The following is a 15,596-nucleotide window of genomic DNA, read 5'->3' on the forward strand; positions in this document are numbered from 1 at the left end:
GGTCTCCTCCTTTTTTTGCTTTTACTGACAAGTCTAATGCAATTTTCTGTTGCCTTCAATAATGCACCTTTGAAGTAGTCCCATTTCTCCTGGACTCCATGTAATCCGTTCCAGTCTGATAAGGACTCATTTATGACTAATTTCATTTTTGAAAAGTCTGTTTTTCTAAAATCTAAAACTTTTGTTTTTGTGTGGTGGGACTCTTTCACAGTTCTTATATTAAACCACACTGACTGGTGATCACTAGTTCCCAAGGTTTCGCCTACAATGACATCATATACCGAATCCCCGTTTGTGAATACCAAATCCAAAATGGCCTCCCTCCGGGTTGGCTCCTCAGCCACTTGTTGTAGAGATAACCCCAGTAGGGAATTTAGAATATCTGTACTCCTGGTAGAACTTGCTATTTTGGTTTTCCAGTTTATATCTGGGAGATTGAAATCTCCCATAATGATAACTTCTCCTTTCATTGTCATTTTAGCTATTTCTTCAACTAGTAGATCATCTAGTTCTTTAACTTGACCAGGTGGTCTATATATCACACCTACACGAGTTACTGCATGGTTAGCAAACTGCAACGTAACCCAAACTGACTCTATGTTGGTCTCACCAACTTGTATTAGGTTAGATTTAATGCTATCTTTCACATACAGGGCCACTCCTCCTCCTTTCTTGCCTTCTCTGTCTCTTCTGTATAAAGAGTACCCTGGTATGGTTATGTCCCAGTCATTTCTTTCATTAAACCATGTCTCCGTAACAGCCACTAAATCTACATTCTCAGATGCCATTATTGAATCAAGTTCATTGATTTTTTTACCTAAACTGCGAGCATTTGTAGACAGGACTCTGAGCTTATCATTTCTTAACCTCTGTGCTTCTGACCTGTTCTGGCATTGTTTCGGGGGGCAAATGGACTCTTTTATTTTCACTCTTTTGCCCCCCCTTCCTAGTTTAAATACTCTTTCGCAAATTCTTGGAGTTGTTCACTAAGTACATTTGTTCCTTTGAGAGAAAGATGCAAACCATCTTTTTTGTACAGTTCCTTTCTATTCCAAGTAGAGCTATCATGAGAAACAAAGCCAAATCCTTGCTCTTGACACCATTTACCAAGCCATATGTTGAACTCCTTTATGCGCCTCTGCCTATCATTCTGAAGATTATGCACAGGCAGAACTTCAGAAAATGAAATGGTGGATGCAAAATCCTGTACGTCATTACCAAGTGTGATAAAAGATTTTTTCACCTCTGACACTTCATTGCAAGCCAGGTCATTTGTCCCTAGATGGACAAGAACATCCACGTCCCCTTCCTGCTTTGCTTGCTTAACAATATTAATAATACGTCTTCTATCTCTTCTAGCAGTAGCCCCAGGGAGACATCTCACAAAATGGAAAATAGAGATATAATTTCAAAATTGGCAGATTGGCAGATTTTCCATTTTAATATTTTTTTTCCAGTTACAGAGCAAGGGTTAACAGCCAAACAAAACCCAATATTTATGGCCCTGATTCTGTAGTTTACAGAAACACCCCATATGTGGTCATAAACTGCTGTATGGGTACACGGCAGGGCGCAGAAGGAAAGGAATGCCATACGTTTTTTGGAAGGCAGGTTTTGCTTGCCTGGTTTTTTGACATCATGTCCCATTTGAAGCCCCCCTAGAGTAGAAACTCCAAAAAAGTGACCCCATTTTAGAAACGACGGGATAGGGTGGAAGTTTTGTTGGTACTAGTTTAGGGTACATATGATTTTTGGTTGCTCTATATTACACTTTTTGTGAGGCAAGGTAACAAGAAATAGCTGCTTTGGAACCGTTTTTATTTTTTGTTATTTACAACATTCATCTGACAGTTTAGATCATGTGGTATTTTTATAGACCAGGTTGTCACGGACGCGGCGATACCTAATATGTATACTTTTTTTTTATTTATGTAAGTTTTACACTATGATTGCTTTTTTGAAACAAAAAAAATCATGTTTTAGTGTTTCCATAGTCTGAGAGCCATAATTTTTTCAGTTTTTAGGCGATTACCTTGGGTAGGGTATGATTTTTGCGGGATGAGATGACGGTTTTATTGGCACTATTTTGGGGTGCGTGTGACTTTTTGATCGCTTGCTATAACACTTTTTATGATGTAAGGTGACAAAAAATGGCTTTTTTACACCGTTTTTATTTTAATTTTTTTACGATATTCACCTGAGGGGTTAGGTCATGTGATATTATTATAGAGCCGGTCGATACGGACACGGCGATACCTAATATGTATATTTCTTATTTATTTATGTAAGTTTTACACAATAAAAGCTTATGAAAAACCCCAAAAATGATGTTTTAGTGTCTCCATATTCTGAGCCATAGTTTTTTTATTTTTTGGGCGATTGTCTCAGGTAGGGGCTCATTTTTCGAGGGATGAGGTGACGGTTAGATTGGTACTATTTTGGTGGGGGGCGAACGCCTTTTTGATCGCTTGCTGTTGTACTTTTTGTGATGTAAGGTGATAAAAAAATTGTTTATTTAGCATTTTTTTTTTTTTTTTTACGGTGTTCATCTGAGGGGTTAGGTCATGTGATATGTTTAAAGAGTCGGTCGATATGGACGCGGAAATACCTAATATGTATACTTCCCCCCCCCCCTATTATTTTCCAAATTTTTTTTACTTTATTTGGGGAAAATGCCGTTTTTGTTTATTTTTACTTAAAACTTTTAATTTTTGGGGGAAAATCTTTATTTTTTCAACTATTTTTTTTCACTTTCTTTTTTGTCCCACTTTTGGACTTCAAATTTTGGGGGTCTAATCCTTTACAATGCATTCCAATACTTCTGTAGAATTATTAGGAACACCTGTTCTATTTCTCATTAATGTAATTATCTAGTCAACCAATCACATGGCAGTTGCTTCAATGCATTTAGGGGTGTGGTCCTGGTCAAGACAATCTCCTAAACTCCAAACTGAATGTCAGAATGGGAAAGAAAGGTGATTTAAGCAATTTTGAGCGTGGCATGGTTGTTGGTGCCAGACGGGCCGGTCTGAGTATTTCACAATCTGCTCAGTTACTGGGATTTTCACGCACAACCATTTCTAGGGTTTACAAAGAATGATGTGAAAAGGGAAAAACATCCAGTATGCGGCAGTCCTGTGGGCAAAAATGCCTTGTGGATGCTAGAGGTCAGAGGAGAATGGGCCGACTGATTCAAGCTGATAGAAGAGCAACGTTGACTGAAATAACCACTTGTTACAACCGAGGTATGCAGCAAAGCATTTGTGAAGCCACAACACGCACAACCTTGAGGCGGATGGGCTACAACAGCAGAAGACCCCACCAGGTACCACTCATCTCCACTACAAATAGGAAAAAGAGGCTACAATTTGCACGAGCTCACCAAAATTGGACTGTTGAAGACTGGAAAAATGTTGCCTGGTCTGATGAGTCTCGATTTCTGTTGAGACATTCAAATGGTAGAGTCCGGAATTTGGCGTAAACAGAATGAGAACATGTATCCATCATGCCTTGTTACCACTGTGCAGGCTGGTGGTGGTGGTGTAATGGTGTGGGGGATGTTTTCTGGGCACACTTTAGGCCCCTTAGTGCCAATTGGACATCGTTTAAATGCCACGGGCTTCCTGAGCATTGTTTCTGACCATGTCCATCCCTTCATGACCACCATGTACCCATCCTCTGATGGCTACTTCCAGCAGGATAATGCACCATGTCACAAAGCTCGAATCATTTCAAATTGGTTTCTTGAACATGACAATGAGTTCACTGTACTAAAATGGCCCCCACAGTCACCAGATCTCAACCCAATAGAGCATCTTTGGAATGTGGTGGAACGGGAGCTTCGTGCCCTGGATGTGCATCCCTCAAATCTCCATCAACTGCAAGATGCTATCCTATCAATATGGGCCAACATTTCTAAAGAATGCTATCAGCACCTTGTGGAATCAATGCCACATAGAATTAAGGCAGTTCTGAAGGCAAAAGGGGGTCCAACACCGTATTAGTATGGTGTTCCTAATAATTCTTTAGGTGAGTGTATATATATATAGTTCAACAATATGAGACAGTAGAAGTTCACACAACAGCATAAATCACTGTTCACGTTAAACCTTCAAAGTGCAATAAAGTAGGGAGTTGATGGTTTTGCATACTAGCAATAGGGTAAAATGTACACATGTCCATAGTCTAAAATACCCTTGCTCCAGGGCACAAGTCCAAATGGTTGATTGACTGCGGTAAGAAAATTATGATTTATGAAAAGAATCTCAAACAAAAACTGTCTAGATAGTGCAGTACCCCGGACCAGGAGTATCAGCAAATGGTTTGTTCTTTAATGTTATATAATGCAACGTAATGTTATGTCACATATTGCTAACCGTTAACTAACTCTGGAGGAGCCTGCTATGTGGTAGCTGGCTCCACTACTAGCTTTAGTACCTTCTGCTCCTTCTTAGACCCAGCAAACTTCAGAGACTGAATTACTGCAAGATCTAGAGAAAGATAAAGAAAAAACTTAGAATCTGCATGGCCAAGCATAAGGTACAGCAAGACAACCTGCTACCACAGCAATTCAGACTTTGCTACAATGAAGGGACACTGTTAAGACACCTTTCACACTTGGAAATGTCCTGGCCAGATGTGCCATCAATGTCCTGTATCACGCACAACACTACAGACATCATTACTAGAATTTTACCAGATAATTGCCCACCATAGATTCTACAGAGAGGGACTTGAGGAAGACGGAGACGAAAGAGGGCCATAACTTCCATACTCGCTTAAATCTATACACTGATATCTGGAAAATAATTGCAATGTGTAAAACTGGGACTGTGGCTGCTATAGTCTAGCCTGGTTTCCTGACTCCTACACCATATGTTGCACTTTGCACTCTACACACTCTGCCTTGCACTTATCCAAACACTTAACATCTTGGGCACCCCAACTACCATCAAGCATAAGCCCCAAAATCAGGGTCTGCCTTTTGGTAAGAAAGGGCGGCCCTTCCTTACACTGTTCTCGCCCTACATAGCGACAGTAATAGGATGGCCGCCGTAATTGACTGTAACAGCCAGAGCCACTACTCTTTCTATCGTCCACTGTGGTTCTTCATGGGCTTGCTGCAGTTGTTCATAGCAACCAATCACAATGCAGATTTTATTTTTCAAGAGCAGATTATGAAATGGTGATCTCTAATTGATTGGTTGCTATGGGCAGCATAGTTTTTAAAAAAAATACTTTTCTTAAATCCACCTACTATATTATTGTTTTTGCTGTTGTTGTTAATCTTGAGTGTTAGTGCAACATCTATTAGATCTCAAACAGAAGTCTATCCACTTGGCTGTACTGTGAATGAATGCAAGCTGCCATCTCTGTGCATTGCTCTTGATTTACTTTTACATTATCACCTGAAAAAGCATGACACTATCAGACAGTCTTCAGCTGCTACAATAGAAAAGATAGCAACATTTTGGCACAAAGCAGGACTATAAATACGAAATGTACAGAACTGTCAAACTAAATTACAAGGAACATTTGAAGGGTGGTGTTTTCTTAAGAAGAAAAAAGGCCAACAGTCTGTGACACAACAATCAAGAGAGTTTGCTTCCCGACTAGATGATTTCTTCGACATTGCTCAAGCCAATGCTGTTAGCACAATGCGAATTGCTAAGATAGGGAGTTCCTGCTGGCTCAACGAGATAAAGGATGAAGGGGACCAATGGCTGGTTTAGATGCAAAGTTAGCTGCAAAGGAGACGTAGAAAACATCTAGACAGAAACAAATGCTTGCTAGACAACAGCAACTGGAACACTGTCGAAGAAGGCCTAATGAAATTGCAGTATTGACATCCAATGAATAAACTAAAGAAGCAGGTAGTAGTCAGGACAGAAATGCTAAGGGTGAGAGAACTGTTGGAGGTTGCACTTGTCAAACTTCTGCTAAAAGCTCAGTAAGAAGCTACTATCGCTAGCATGCAGACATCGTATAATAGAAGTAATCATTGGTGCTATGTTTGAAGCCTGTCTTGGAGCCTCATCATCTCTAAAGGTTCTTCTCTTCAAGCATTTTTGGAAATACTAGGAGTTTGCTGATCACGATAAATTTGAAACAGGAATGGTGGATGAAACTGTTTGAAATTCAGTGCCAAACATTTAGGGATAGCACCATTGAATTTGCAAATAGATATCTGGCAGAGAGTCAGCCAAGGAATGACTACAGGGAGCCTTTGGAGCTGGTTGTCATTTTTTATTGGATTTGTCCCAGCGAGAGGAGTCCGATCCATTGCACCTGAGGCCATGCATCACACTTGCTGGCTGTTGAAAGTAATTTACAGTCTGAAGATTTGGATGTTTCAAAGCCAGTTCCATTTGACAAAGAAAGGAGAAGGGCCTTCAAGATATGTGCATTTTTGCAGCAAGTGGGTGGGTACGTGAAAACTTGGATTATGGCTCTTTTGCAAGCATGTGCAGCATAGGTTGACTTTCTAATACTGAAATCACTTATTTGCTACTCAACAATCAAACCATTGATAGCAAAGGCTGCATCACTTTCGTTTTTGAATAATTTGTTACTTGTCTCCTAAACTGAGAAATAAATCTGAGATTGAGTCACATCAGCAGAAACATAACACGTGAATAACTCTGGACCTACAGACATTCATGGAAAAGAAATTCAAAGATTTCATCTCAGCAATGTCCATGATGTTGCTCGAACTTTTGGAGTTTCTGCATACATCTCTCAATGTGAACCCAGACATATGAAAGGCAGAGATGGATTGTGGCATGAGTCTGGTGAATGACCATGCAGAGTGTAGGGTGGCTCTTATTCAATTACTCAGTGGCCTTAATGCCAAAGATGAGACACAACTTCCATTCTTATTGTAGATGATTGAGAAGCACAGGCAGACTTATCCTGACTTCAAGAAACAATCTGCCAATAGTGTAAAAATTCATTTTCTGTACATATTGTTGTTTTGAACAGTTTTATACTAGTGATGAGCGGCAGGGGTTATATAATCGAATTTGCGATATTTCACGAATATTTCGTAGAATATTCGTCAAATATTCGCAAATTCGAATATTCGTTAGTAGTGTTAATTGCGAATTTTCGTAATGTGAATTTTTGTAATAAGAATTTTCATAATGCGAATTTTCGTAATGAGAATCAATGAGATCATGAAAACTCAGATCTGATGGTATATCCTAACTCCCAGGCAATTCCATGGTGACTGGGGCTCTTGTCGGGGAGGAGTATGCCAAAGTGGAACAACTGTACAGATTTAAAAAAAAAAGATGAATATTCTAGAAAACTAATATATTAGTTTTTTCGAATATTCGTAATATTCAAAAACAAGAATATATAGCAATAGAGCGAATATTCAAAAAAATACGAATATGGAACAATTTAGCTAATATAGTGCTATAATCTTCTTTGTCTAATAGTTGTCATTTTTTTCTCATCTTAAGTTCAGATTAGAAAAAAATTACAACTATTAAAAAAAAAGATTATAGCACTTTATTAGCTAAATTATTCTACATTAGCTTTTTTTCGAATATTCACTAAATTGCTATATATTCTTGTTTTAGAATATTATGAATATTCGAAAAAACAAATATATCAAATATATTAGTTTTCGTTTTTTTCGAATATTTGCTAATTGCTATATATTCTTGTTTTTGAATATTACGAATATTCTAAGAAATGAATATATTCGTTTTTTAGAATATTCGTCTTTTTTTAAAAATCTGTACAGTTGTTCCACTTTAGCATACTCCTCCCCGACAAGAGTCCCCGTCAACATGGGAATGGCTGGGGGTTAGAATTTACCATTGGATCTGAGTTTTAACAATCTCATTGATTCTCATTACGAATGATATTGCAGCCTTCTCATTGGCCCACAAGCTAGAGGCAGGGAAAGATCATGTGTAATGATTTTAAAAAAATCTTTCGAATATTCGAAATTATGAATATATATCACTATATTCTAAATATTTGCGAATTCTCGAAGTGGCAATATTCGCGATAAAAATTTGCTATTCGAATATTCGTGTTTAACACTATTTTATACTAAACAGCAGGCTTGTATTTGCTTGTTTTAGAAAATGGCTGACTTAACATTCTGTGTAACAGACACCTTGCTGTTTTCTTAAAATACCTTTTTTTTTTTGCTATTTTTCAATCATTCGCTATTTTCTGTTAATTTTGAGGCAATCGAGCTACCTCCAAATAGAACAGTAAGAGGCTCACATATTTATCTGAATATTTTTAGATAACAAGAATTGGTTCTAGGGGGTTAGACCAATGAAAAACTTTAAAAACTTAGTTTTTATTTTTTTAAGTTCCACCCTGAACAGGGTTTTAGCAATTGGGGCAGTGTCTCTGCTGTGTCTGTCCAATCAGTGCTGACAGCATAAAGAAACACTAAGATCACCATCCACAACCATGGCCAGTAGATTCTGAAACTGCCATTAGGCCCCTTTCACATGGGCGAGTTTTCCGTGCGGGTGCAATGCGTGAGTTATTTTCCCTTATAACATGGTTATAAGGGAAAATAATAGCATTCTGAATACAGGATGCTAAGTAAAATAGGGCTGATGGGGTTAAAAAAAATAAATAAATAACTCACCTTAATCCATTTGTTCGCGCAGCCGGCATCTCTTCTGTCTTCATCTGTGAGCAATAGGACCTTTGATGACGTTACTACGCTCATCACATGGTCCATCACATGATCTTTTACCATGGTGATGGATCATGTGATGGACCATGTGATGAACGCAATGACGTCATCAAAGGTCCAATTGCTCACAGATGAAGACAGAAGAGATGCCGGCTGCGCGAACAAGTGTATTAAGGTGAGTTAAATTTATTTTTTATTTTTTTAACCCCTCCAGCCCTATTTTACTTAACCATGTTATAAGGGGAAATAATAAAATCTAAACAACCTTGAACCCAAACCTGGACTTCTGTGAAGAAGTTCGGGTCTGGGTACCACATTCAGTTTTTTATCACGCCCGTGCAAAACGCATTGCACCCACGCGATAAAAACTGAACAACAGAACGCAATCGCAGTCAAAACTGACTGCAATTGCGTACCTTCTCGCGCGGGTTTGCCGCAACGCATCCGGACCTTATCTGGACACGCTCATGTGAAAGAAGCCTTAGTCTTCCTTATCTACTCTAGTTGGTAGAAATCTAAGGCTGTCAAGAGATTCTTCACCAGAGACTTCCAAAAACTGAATAGACTTGGCAACTAGGGACCCAGGTCAGATTTGCTGAGTCAGATAGTGAAAACCTGGTGCAAGCTCACTAGAATCACAAAAGCAAAAATGATATAAAAAATACCACTGTTGAGCGCCAATCTTAGATACGGATCAGAAGATGGTGATGGACTGATAAAGTTGACTAGGTAGATAGTTGTGTGTAAAATATCTGATAATACATAATTAAAAGGTATATAATCTAAAAAATATTATAAGATAAAAACATTATATCATGAATATCAATATAATTTTGTCTCCACTCACTTCACTGGGGGGGGGGGGGGGGAACCACTACCATAAGCTCAAGACACCTGTGGTAAAGAAATGCTCCCCCCCGGCCGGAATCGCCTGTAGTATTGTAGAAGTTGAGGTCAGTCGTGCAATCGAGATGGAAAAAACAGCACACGGATCAACCAGCTTCTTCTCACTTCCTTTATTTCATAAATAAGCGGCTCAACACGTTTAAATACAGAATAGACAAATGTTACCTTTTAAAGGCTGTCTGACACATGTGGTGTTGCAGAAAAAAGCTGGAATTTCAAAAAAAGTGTGGGAATTGCGGGACCGAAAGTATCCTCACTTCCGGTTTCTGTGTTCCTTAGTGGAACGCAACTACGATCCTATTTAATAAAATGGCAATCTAGTGGGGTCTGTTGTCTCCTATATCTCACCATAGGTGTGTTTGTGCACCTAAAAAGATGTTTCAAAGTTCTCCAGGTGGCTGGAAGGAGGCAAGCGTACCTCTGGGTTCTCCCATCCAGTCGCTTCCGGTCTGGTAGCAGTACTTCCTGGTTTATGCGTTCCAGCATGGAACACATATCATGCGTCTGACTTCCTGTGCGTTCCAGCGTGGAACGCATAACATGCATCCGGCTTCTAGTGTGAAGGTTTATCGCCCAGGGTTTGTGCAAGCTCACTAGAAGCAGGCCTAACAGAATTCAAAGAGTAGTTGGTAAGTAGGGTCAGAACCAGGAAAGATGGATAGGACCCAGGATTTGGACCCAAACACCAGGCAAAGAGTTAATCCAGAAACTAGCCATGGTCAGAATTCCAGGATAATCAGTACAGATCCATTCAGCAGATGAAGAGTTGCTACACAAAGGATCAAAAAGCAGGTATACAGTTCAGGTACAAAGTACAGAGAAATAAACAGAGCCAAGACATATATACACAATCACCAGCAACTGACCATGACTGTGTGGCAAACTTAAATCCCTGCCTAGGTCTGACCAGTCAAGGCTTGACCAGTCGGCATTGCAACTATCCTCGCACAGCCATGTACAGAATTTTGGCTGAGTAACCTCCTAACAGTCAGTGTCAGACTGTGTAGGGACGCACCCCCAACTTGTAACATCCAGAAGCACATTAATTCATAAAATTCTAGTAGGAATAATAGGGCAAATGTAACGACTATAGATAGGGACAGACGAGGACAACGAGTCCCTGAACTACAACCCAGCCCGCTTTCCCTACCTACTTGCAGTGTAAGTACTAAATGGCAGACCAGAAACTGGACAATGGTCTCTACACTAATATAAGTGCAGGACAAACAAGACACACAAATGGATAACACAAAACCAGAGTCATAGAAAATAGATCAGAACCAGACAGGCTACGCGGTACCAAAACGTGAGACAGAGAGATGTCAGAAGACAAGCCAAGGTCAGAACCACAGAGTAATGAATCAGCAAACGCAAGGACAGGGAACGCGGAACCTAGCTAGTGAGCCCAACAAAGACTATCAATAGCAATAGTGAATTGCACTAGGAGGTTGAAATAGAGAGCCACGTCCCCGGAGAGAACCTGATTCGTCCAATGACCTGACTCTGCTATAGGTCAGACAAGGAAGCTGAAAGGTATTTGAGCAGATGGGCTGTCGTTCAGCCCACCGCTCATGTCTTCCTGAGCACGAGCACTGTGGGGAGAAAACAGAGCATTGTGCTCTGTAATTAGGGACGTGTCACTGTGGGTCGTGGTTCAGAAGCAGGGTGCCAGAGCTGAGGATCGCACTGCTGGAGCTCGGAGAGGTACCTTTATTACAGTTATGATACAACATTGAGTTATAAAAATAGTTGCTACAGAATTGTCATTTCATGAGGAATACTAATAATTACTAAAATAGACCTGTCAGGAGAGGTGAGAGGTCCTCTTTAAATACAGTGCCTAGCCCTCTGATTGGCAGGAGGGTCAAGTTTATTACAGTACGTACTTGGAGATAATTTTGTAACAACTGCCCCATAACTTATATTTGTACATTGAAGCTGATTTACTATTCCTGTCTAATAGGTAGCCCATGCAAACTTAGGGGTTAATATATGAAATGTGCTGAACCAAAAAAGTGGAGTCATTTATCCTGTTTTGTTGGTGGAGTTGCAAAACATTTTGGCACTTTACATTTACTAAGGGACGGTAGACTGCTTCATGGGAAGAGCTACATTTATTGGCCAGATTTATCATTGCAATGTTTTGTAAAAAGTCACAAAATAGTCACAAGTCCTCCAGTCCTCTAGTGGTGTATGAACTGACAGAACCTTTGTAATAAGATTTGACTTCAGACAGAGGAATTGTATTTTGTGTGACAAATGTAATAAATGGTGTTTGACATTTTGAGAATTTGAAAAAAATTGACTTCAAACCGAGCAAAAGGTCACATCTTGTTACATTAACCCAGGGGCTGACTGGCCATAGACCCTACAGGGAAATTTCCCTCTGGGCCGATGACAAGGGGGAACCCCAAGCTCTCTTCACAGCGCCGGATGAGTACAGCTCTCAGCATTAATTAAAGGGGTTTTCCGAGATTTTAATATTCATGACCTATCCTCAGGATAGATCATCAGTATCTGATCAGTGGGGGTGTATCACCAGGGACCTCCACCGGTCAACTGTTTGAGAAGGCACTGGTGCTTCTCAAGACTATGTACACCTTTGGGAGCAATTTTTTTTAAAATTTTACATTGTACTCAATGGTCTTTATTAAAAAATATGGAGTCCTTTTTTTCTGTACACAACTGACATGCTCTAGAACAGGCATGGCCAACCTGCGGCTCTCCAGCTGTTGTAAAACTACAACTCCCACCATGCCCTGCTGTAGGCTGATAGCTGTAGACTGTCTGGATATGAGGAGAGTTGTAGTTTTGCAACAGCTGGAGAGCCTCAGGTTGGCCATCCCTGCTCTAGAAGCACCCTTTGGATTTCCTGTCTTTTCTGTCAGAACAGGAGCTGAAGGACTCCTTATCTCTGCTATTACAAACACTCATTATAGCTCAGTTGTTATCTTAATGATGGCTTACATAAGTGTTTATGACCTCTTAGTAGTTTAGAGATAAGGTTTATTAGATAACCAGCACAAAGTGAAAGTAAAAGTACCAGTCACACAGTTAGCAAAACAGGTAACCCTTTGTGAAAGCATGGCTTGATATTTTTAATAAAGAGTCAGACCAATTGAAAATAAGATTTTTAGCCAAAAATAAGTAAAATGCAATCATAAACAAAAATTGTCTCCGAAGGTGTATATAGCCTTTAAGATACATCAAATTTACCACTGTGACTGATGGGAATGTTAAAATTGTTGCATCTTTAGACAATTTGGCACAATTTCAGAGCATGTTGTTACATTTTAAGCCATGCCCCTTCCTTCTAAATCACACCTTTTTCCCTCTAAAACAGGCCATCTTTTTGACCAAGGTGCAAAAGTGTCTCAAATACCTATTAAATGTGTTGCAAAGCATGATCGCCAGATTTCAGGAGTAAATGAAACCCGAATTCTGACTCAGTTAGTTTAGTTTGCCTCAATTGCAGCCTAAAATTGTCTTTATTAAAATTAAGATAAAAGCTGAAATATTTGTTTTAATGTATATGCAATATAAAGTTACCGCTCCCAGTTAAAAATGTCACCAGCGTATAGTAATTATCTCGACACATCTTCACTGCGGTGAGAGCGCCTTTCAGATGGATACAATTATTCAGCACATAATGATGTGTTACTGGCGGCATCTACAAGTTTTCAAATGTTAACATTATTAGAATACAATAAGGACTGTGCAATTTTAACAAGATATTATTCTAATAGGAAAATATTTTTTTTTCAAAAATGAGAAAGCCTCAAAATGCATCTCTGAGGGAATGAAAAATTCTGTAATTTGACAGTTCCAATACTCATCTAAGATGAGAGCAGATTACAGCTCTAATTCTTATATTATTATTATTATGAATTATTTTGGATAGTTGATTTTTCTACCAAGATTCTATGGGCCGAAATACCATATTGTAAGTGCTAGAGAAACCTTGTCAGTAGGACCAACCTTATAAAATGAGATATTTTGGGAGGGTTCATCCTGATTAAAGTAACACCTGTCTTGTGAAAATCGTTTTTGCGGCATCCCCTAGAGAAGACTTTCATTCTTTATGTAAATGAGGGCTTTAATTCACCAAGGGGTGTGTCCAGTACTGGAAAGCTGGGGAGCTGAGGTGCAACAAGGGGCGGACTGGAAACTTAAAGTGGCCCTTTAAAAAATACGAAAATTTTGTATTTGGGTCCTAATTGATGGAGGCAGGGCCAGAAATACCATATTGTGACGCATAATACCACCACAACAGAGCCAAATACCACAGTCTATCACAAAATACTGCCAGCAGCACAAAATACATCCGCAAAAACTCCCACTGGCCGGCCCCCTGGGCATCGTTCCGCCGGGAAATTTCCCTGTAAGGTATATGGCGAATCCACCCCTTAGTCAGAGTCAATTAGAAGCAGTCTTGAATCCAGAAGACTTCTACAGGAAGCATAAATCACAAACATTTTATTTACATAATGCGAAAGTTTGTTCTGCTTCATCTAATTCATCAAAATGACCTTTAGTCTGTCTAGAGAAGCACATGGAAATCTGCCCAGCTGCCGTAGCTAAGGTGCAATGCGTGAACTCGACTTCATCGGTGTTACGGTATCATCTAGAAACTAACAAACAATTTGTCTTCTTAGAAATGAGGCAGTTATATAGTTTATTAAACTTGTTGCGTTGGGGTGAATGGGGTTAATGCATTACCGCATATCGTCTGGCACAGGTTATGTGAATGCTTCATTTTCTATGAGTTGATGTTTGACCCGATTTAATGTACTCAAAAAGCACTTGAAAAAAATGCTTCTAAAATAAATGGGGTCATTTCTCAAACTGGTGTAAAGGAAAATTGGCTTATTTGCACAGAGCAACCAATCAGATTCTACCTTTCATTTTCCAAAGGAGCTGTCAAAAATGAAAGGTGGAATCTGATTGTTTGCTATGGACAACTAAGTATGTTTTACTTTACACCAGTTTGTGAAATTACCCCAAAAATGCAGAGACAGTGAATTGATACTAATATTAATAATAATACACAGTTGAGTGACATTATTCTGAGCATCCAGAAAAACCACTGTGTGCAGCAAGGACAGCAGCTAGACAGGCTGGGCGGACTCAATAAGGTCCTGAGAGGTTGTCACAGGCATTTGGAGCCATGCTGACTGCAGTGCATCCCACAGCTGCTGGAGAGGGTGTGTGGAAGGATCCATAGAGCGAACATGAAGATCAAGGTGGTTCCACAGATGCTCAATTGGGTTCAAGTCTAGGGAATTAAGGGCACAAGGTAGAACTTGGATAGTCTCTTCCAACTAATGGTGGACATTTCTAGCCACATGATATGTCACATTGTTTTGCTGGAACTTCTTATCCGTCCCAGGGGAGACAATCAGCATGTATTGGTGTATGTGACCTGCAAAGATGGATTCATACTCAAATCAGTTGAGAATGCCTTCCACATGGATGACTGTGCCCAGAGAATACAAAGAAAACCTTCCCCAGACCATAACGCTGCCACCACCAGATTGTGTTCTTCCAGCAATGGCTGCATGGTGCTCCCTCTCTGATGTGTCTTTCCTGACACACCAATATACATCCATTCCATGAAGCAGAAAACGTAACTAATCAAAGAAGGAAACCCTTTACCAATCCAATTCAGATACTGTTGAGAAAATGTAAGCCTTTTCTGGCAAGGGAACTTTGCCAGCAGAGGTGCCATGACCATCTATCTGCTTCGGAGCCCCATATGCAGTAGGGTTCACTGACCAGTTGTTTTAGGCACATGTCTGGTAGCCCACTGATTCATTTTGGTGGTGAGCTGCTCTACTGTAGCATGTTGTCTGTCCTTGCAGATCTTGAAAGTGGACGTTCACCTCTCACATCAATGGCACATGGTGCTCGACAGTTTCCACATTGCTTCTTCACAATGGGGCCATTTGTTCACTAACGATACACTTTCACCACAGCAGCAGCGAACAGTTCACAAACTCTACACTTTCATAAA

Source organism: Bufo bufo, chromosome 8 (assembly GCF_905171765.1).
Source record: "Bufo bufo chromosome 8, aBufBuf1.1, whole genome shotgun sequence".
NCBI lineage: Eukaryota > Metazoa > Chordata > Amphibia > Anura > Bufonidae > Bufo > Bufo bufo.